Genomic DNA, 6,930 nt, shown 5'->3' with positions numbered 1-6,930 from the left:
ATTAATGCAACTCCAGGCCTGGTCTACACTACGCGTTTAAACCGATTTTAGCAGCGTTAAACCGATTTAACGCCGCACCCATCCACACTACGAGGCCCTTTATATCGATATAAAGGGCTCTTTACATCAGTTTCTGTACTCCTCCCCGATGAGAGGAGTAGCGCTAAAATCGGTATTACCATATCGGATTAGGGTTATGTGGCCGCAAATCGACGGTATTGGCCTCCGGGCGGTATCCCACAGTGCACCACTGTGACCGCTCTGGACAGCAATCTGAACTCGGATGCACTGGCCAGGTAGACAGGAAAAGCCCCGCGAACTTTTGAATTTCATTTCCTGTTTGGCCAGCGTGGAGCTCTGATCAGCACAGGTGACCACACAGAGCTCATCAGCACAGGTAGCAATGCAGTCTCCTGAGAATCGAAAAAGAGCTCCAGCATGGACCGCACGGGAGGTACTGGATCTGATCGCTATATGGGGAGAGGATTCAGTGCTAACAGAACTCCGTTCCAAAAGACGAAATGAAAAAATATTTGAAAAAATTTCCAAGGCTATGATGGAAAAGGGCACACCAGGGACTCAGTGCAGTGCAGAGTGAAAGTTAAGGAGCTCAGACAAGCCTACCAGAAAACCAAAGAAGCAAACGGAAGGTCCGGGTCAGGGCCGAAAACATGCCGCTTCTACGCTGAGCTGCATGCAATTTTAGGGGGCTGCGCACCACTACCCCACCCCTGTCCGTGGATTCCGAGGTGGGGGTGTAATCTCAACCATGGCTGAGGATTCTGCGGAGGGGGAAGATGAGGAGGAGGAGGAGAGGAGGACGACCTTGCAGCGAGCACACAGCACTCCGTTAGCCCCAACAGCCAGGAGCTTTTTCCCACCCAGACGGAATTACCCTCCCAGCCCTCCCAAGCCACTAGCCCAGACAGTGAAGCCATGGAAGCGACCTCTGGTGAGTGTACCTTTGTAAATATAAAACATGGTTTAAAAGCAAGCGTTTTTTTAATGATTGATTTGCCATGAGGGCTTGGGATGCATTCGCGGCCAGTAAAGTTACTGGAAAAGTTTGTTAACATGTCTGGGGATGGAGCGGAAATCCTCCAGGGACATCTCCATGAAGCGCTCCTGGAGGTACTCCAAAAGCCTTTGCAGAAGGTTTCTGGGCAAGGCAGCCTTGTTCCGTCCACCATGGTAGGACACTTTACCACGCCATGCATGTAGCAAGTAATCGGTATCATTGCATGACAAAGCATAGCTGCGTATGGTCCCGGTGATTGCTGGCATTCAAGAAACATCCGTTCTTTATCTCGCTCTGTTATCCTCAGCAGAGTGATATCGTTCATGGTAACCTGGTTGAAATTCAGGAATTTAATTAAGGGGACAGAGATGGCCATTTTCCTACTGGGCTGTTTGTGTTGCTTAAAAGAAATCCTTCCTTGCACGTAGCCAAGCGGGGGAGGGGGGAGGAAGGATAGCGCTGAGCTTTTTTGCGTTTGGCTAGCAGGAATCTTCCCAGCTACCAGCCACGCGGTGGGGGGGGGGGAAAGGGGGGTGATTAGCAGTGATCTTCCATGATACCAGCCATGCGGTGGGGGGAGGGTAAAGCAATCATCCTAGAGAATTGGATGGGGGGGGGCTTCTGCTGCTGCATGTTAACAGGAAAGAAAGCTTGGTATCAGAGGGCACTGTGTATATGAAGGCTGGAGAAGCCGAAAGACAATGGCTTACCATGGCCATGCAAGCTGAATTCTGATGCCCGGACCTGCGTCTGTGAGATCTGTAACACCAGAGCCGCAGGCACTCAATATTAAGATGCAAAATGCGACCTTGTAGTGAAATCACATGTGCTATGTAAGGTGAATAGTGTTGTTCACTGTGAAAGAGTATAACCATTGTTCTGTAAAATGTATCTTTTTAAATACTTCTCTCCCTTTTTTCCCTCCCTCATGCAGCTGCACATTTTTCAAGCCTCCCTACTCCATCCCGAAGGCTATCTCAGATAAGGCGGAGGAAAAAGAAGACGCGAGACGAAATGTTCTCGGAAATCATGGAAGTAACCCGCAATGAAAGAGCTCATCTGAATGAGTGGAAGGACGTGGTAGCAAAGTACAGGAAAGATGCCAGTGAACGTGAGGACAGGAGGGACCAACGTGAGGATAGGAGGGACGAACGTGAGGATAGGAGAGACGCTCGAGATGAGAGGTGGGCGGCAGGAAGATCAGAGGTGTAGGCAGGAAGATCAGCGGTGGCGGGATGCAACGCTGGAGCTGCTGCGTGATCAAACTGATATCCTCCGACGTCTGGTGGAGCTTCAGGAAGAGCAGCGGGTCACAGAGTGCCGCTGCAGCCCCTGTGTAACCACCCTCACCACTCACCATGTTCCATATCTTCCTCACCCAGACGTGTAAGAACGCGTGGGGGAAGGCTTCGTGCACCCGCCCACTCCACCCCCGTGGACAGTCCAACCAAAAGGCTGTCATTACATTGAAATGTGTTTTAATGGCCTTTTCCTTCCCTCCTATCCTCCTCCCAAACACACCCGGGATACCTTGTCAGTTCTCTGCCTCTTTTTATAATGACTTTTTAATAATGAATACATGATTTTTAAACGATAGTGACTTTATTTCCTTAAGCAAGCTGTAATCGAAGGGGGAGGGTGGGTTGCTTACAGGGAATGAGTCAATCAAGGGACTTTATTTCCTTAAGGGTAATTCATGGGAAGGGGAAACAAAACAGCAGTCAGGGAAACAAACACAGCAGTACCCCCTGGCCCGTGATGAAACTCGTTTTCAAAGCTTCTCTGATGCGCACCGCTTCCTGGTGTGCTCTTCTAATCGCCCTGGTGTCTGGCTGCGCGTAATCAGCGGCCAGGTGATTTGCCTCAGCCTCCCACCCCCATAAAGGTCTCCCCCTTACTCTCACAGAGATTGTGGAGCACACAGCAAGCAGCAATAACAAAGGGGACATTGGTTTGGCTGAGGTCTGAGCGAGTCAGTAATGTGCGCCAGCAGCGCCCTTTAAACGGCCAAATGCACATTCTACCACCATCTGCACTTGCTCAGCCTGTAGTTGAACAGCTCCTGACCACTGTCCAGGCTGCCTGTGTATGGCTTCATGAGCCATGGCATCAAGGGGTAGGCTGGGTCACCCAGGATAATAACTACAGGCATTTCAACATCCCCAACTGTTATTTTCTGGTCTGGGAAGTAATTCCCTTGCTGCAGCAGTTTAAACAGAGCAGTGCTTCTGAAGACGCGAGCGTCATGAACCCTTCCTGGCCATCCCACGTGGATGTTGGTGAAACGTCCCTTGTGATCCACCAGTGCTTGCAGCACCATTGAAAAGTACCCCTTGCGGTTTATGTACTGGGTGCCCTGGTGCTCCGGTGCCAAGATAGGGATATGGGTTCCATCTATCGCCCCCCCACAGTTAGGGAATCCCATTGCAGCAAAGCCATCCACTATGACCTGCACGTTTCCCAGAGTCACAACCTTTCGTAGCAGCAGCTTAATGATTGCTTTGGCTACTTGCATCACAGCAGCACCCCCCACAGTAGATTTTCCCACTCCAAATTGATTCCCGACTGACCGGTAGCTGTCTGGCGTTGCAAGCTTCCAGAGGGCTATTGCCACTCGCTTCTCCACTGTGAGGGCTGCTCTCATCTTGGTATTATGGCGTTTCAGGGCAGGGGAAAGCAAGTCACAAAGTTCCATGAAAGTGCCCTTACGCATGCGAAAGTTTCGCAGCCACTGCGAATCGTCCCACACCTGCAAAACTATGCGGTCCCCAGTCTGTGCTTGTTTCCCGGGCCCAAAATCGGCGTTCAATGGCTAGAACCTGCCCCATTACCAGCAGGATCTCCAAAGCGCAGGGGCCCGCGGTTTGAGATAATTCTGTGTCCATGTCCTCATCACTCTCGTCGCCGCGCTGCTGTAGCCGCCTCCTCCTCCTCGCCTGGCTTTGCAGGTCCTGGTTCAGCATAGACTGCACGAGAATGCGCGAGGTGTTTACAACGTCCACGATTGCGGTATTGATCTGAGCAGGGTCCATGCTTGCTGTGCTATGGCGTTTGCACAGTTCACCCAGGAAAAAAGGCGCAAAATGGTTGTCTGCTGCTTTCACGAAGGGAGGGGTGAGGCTGTACCCAGAACCACCCGCGACAATGATTTTTGCCCCATAGGGCACTGGGCTCTCAACCCAGAATTCCAAGGGGCGGGAGAGACTGCGGGAACTATGGGATAGCTACGGGATAGCTACCCACAGTGCAACGCTCCAGAAATCAACGCTAGCCTTGGACCATGGACGCACACCATCGAATTAATGTGCTTAATGTGGCCGCATGCACTCGACTTTATACAATCTGTTTTACAAAACCGATTTGTGTAAAATCGGAATAATCCCGTAGTGTAGACATACCCCAGTGTCTTCTTTCAATTGGATTTACAGCCCTCATTTCTCCAAGCTGAATCTCACTTTATCTTCATCTTTCCATGTTTCTGGTACTCTCACTAGGTCCCTTTGCATTATTTTTCTATCTGCACTGCAATTTGCAACACATATGAATGTAGCATCAGATGAAGATTTCATTAACATGTTGCCTATTCCCTCCTCCCATCCCCTGGAGGAAGATGTTAAATGAATTCAGCTGAATGCCCCTGGTTTTCTTGACCTGAATTGTTTCATAGCCATCAGAGCAAAGAGCTTGGAGAAGACAGGAAGGATGCTACCTACATGCTAAGGAAAGTTAAGAAAAAAGGGCTCAATCCTTCAGTTTGACTTATCTTTGCTTGGAACAAGACCTTGGAGGAGATGAACAAAGGTGACTTTACAACACCTTTATATTCCTCCAAACTGATTCTGGGCCACGCGCAGGGCTACCTCAGATTGCACATGGCTATAACAACCCTTCAGGGACCACTAGCCATTGTCTGCTGGAGCACATGAGTTGTGCATCACGCTCCCTACACAGACACTAGAAGGCTAGCCCTGAGTCTGCTGTACCAGATTTATGCCATCTGGGGATTCCCCCAACACTGGGAAAAGCCTCAGCCGGCTGATTACTCTGCTTTGAGTAGTACAGAGGAGACAGAACAGGGCCTGGCTAACCCAAGGAGTAAAGACGTCTTAAAAAGACTAAATCACTATGTGCTTTTTTGCTTGTGGTTTGGAGAAGAGGAGAAGGGAGATGGGTAAATGCATCAACTGGTGTTTTATTTCAGAGTCTGACATGCAGGGTAGGAATTGACTTATATGGGACTCACCCTCCATTGCACTAGATTCTGCAACTATAATTCCAGTATTCTGAGTATTAAAATTAACGGTGCCAATACCATTTATATCAAGTCAAAACTTGTGCCTTCCACAGAAGTTGGTCTAATAAAAGATATTACCTCACCTACCTTGTCTTTCTCTCACCCTTTGTTGGGTGCAGGAGTACTCATAGTCTGTATAAACCAAATAAACCATGAGAGTTCCATCTCTGACTGTCTACAAGACAGGAACGCTCCATGGAGACCCCAGACAATGTTATTTCCTTGTTACTGAGAGCCTCTGCATACAGGAAATGACAGGATACCCTCCCAGAACAAAGGTGGAGAGGTCAGGTAGGCCTTCAGGCATCTGCTTGCAGTCTTCTGTAACCTAGTGAAGGAGCACCATGAAAAGAAATTAAGACATACAGTGGGCACCCTAAATCTGGACTGCCTTGATACACCAGAGTGAACGAGTAATTATTCTATTTCCAGTGGCCAGAACACCTATCATAAAAGTGACACACTCCAACTCAGGAGAATAAGGCTACTGCATCAGGGTGGTTTCTCTGTTTAAGAGACTGTGGAAGTACAGAAAGAACTGACAGGTATTTGTAGGGGATCTTAATGCATGACAGTCTTTGTTAGCAAGAGTTAGGCTAACTGTAACCCTAATAATGTGAGATTTGTAGAAGCGAGGATTGTGTGAGGCGAGTGGAAAAGAACTGTATAAGAAGTTGTTTTTCGACCTTGTGTAGATAATAGGAAAGGAACGGGTTAATTCGAAATTCAGCTTGGCCCAGAGATAAAGAGAAACTTGCTCTGCGTTCAAGGTCAAGAATCAACGCAGACTATGCTAAGTACAAAGAAAAACTGCTTTCAGCCCCAGCTGGCTGTGAAAAAATATGGACAGAGGCAAACCAAAGGCAAATCAAGTTACAGAACTGAGATTACATTTGCAAAGCTTAACTGTCTAGTGAGATCCAACAGTGTGCCTTTGCGACCTTGGAGCTGGTGTGGCTTGGTGACATCGAAGAAGCCACAGGCAGCCGACCTGAAGATCCCAAGGTGTAAAAGAACAGCCTTCCCAAGAGCGAAAGCATGTTGGAAATACTGGACAAGCTGTATACAGGATAATCTCCTATCCACCTCTCCCCCTTCTCTGAACGTTATACACAGACGTGGCCAGTCTGGACGTACGTGTGTGAGTATGAAAATGGCTTAGGGCTTGGGGCATTAATGTTTTTCCTGAGTGATGTGGGAACATTCCCAACACTCTCTGTTGTTGTTTTATTATTTTATTAATGAAGCTTTAAAATTCAGTCACATGGTATGTTTACTTTATCTTCCCCCAGTGATCTTGTAGTGTCAGCCTGATCACCTGACACGAGGGATAGATTGGTAACAGAAATTTGTCACAGTTTGGTGAGCAATTGAGAAGGGGGTTGCCCTGCAGAATTTACACCATCTGTTTGTTTTACCCTTGTTACTTTATGTTTGCTTTGTTTGGTATCGTTGGTGTTATATGTTGAGGATTGCACGATTAAAGGTGTGCCCACTCTCAGCCGCAGTAAGTCTGAGAACTAGAGAGGGGTTTAGCATTCCTCTCTCCACCCTGGTTGACCGGGAAGGGTGGCAGGTGGATCTACCCTAGTCGTAGCAGGACTGGGCAATAGAGTAG

At 48.5% G+C, this 6,930-nt stretch overlaps 1 long non-coding RNA gene across 1 annotated transcript; it reads left to right on the top strand.

The window, feature by feature from the left end:
• Window positions 1–20: 20 nt before the first annotated feature.
• LOC142047394 (uncharacterized) lies at window positions 21–2,614 on the top strand. The gene is made up of 2 exons (XR_012656626.1): window positions 21–952; window positions 1,953–2,614. It is a non-coding gene; the product is annotated as an uncharacterized LOC142047394 (long non-coding RNA).
• The last annotated feature ends 4,316 nt before the right edge of the window (window positions 2,615–6,930 follow it).

Source organism: Chelonoidis abingdonii, chromosome 10 (genome assembly GCF_003597395.2).
Source record: "Chelonoidis abingdonii isolate Lonesome George chromosome 10, CheloAbing_2.0, whole genome shotgun sequence".
Classification (NCBI taxonomy): Eukaryota; Metazoa; Chordata; order Testudines; family Testudinidae; genus Chelonoidis; species Chelonoidis abingdonii.
The sequence above is the reverse complement of the archived record's forward strand: the minus strand, read 5'-3'. Positions and strand labels throughout refer to the sequence as shown.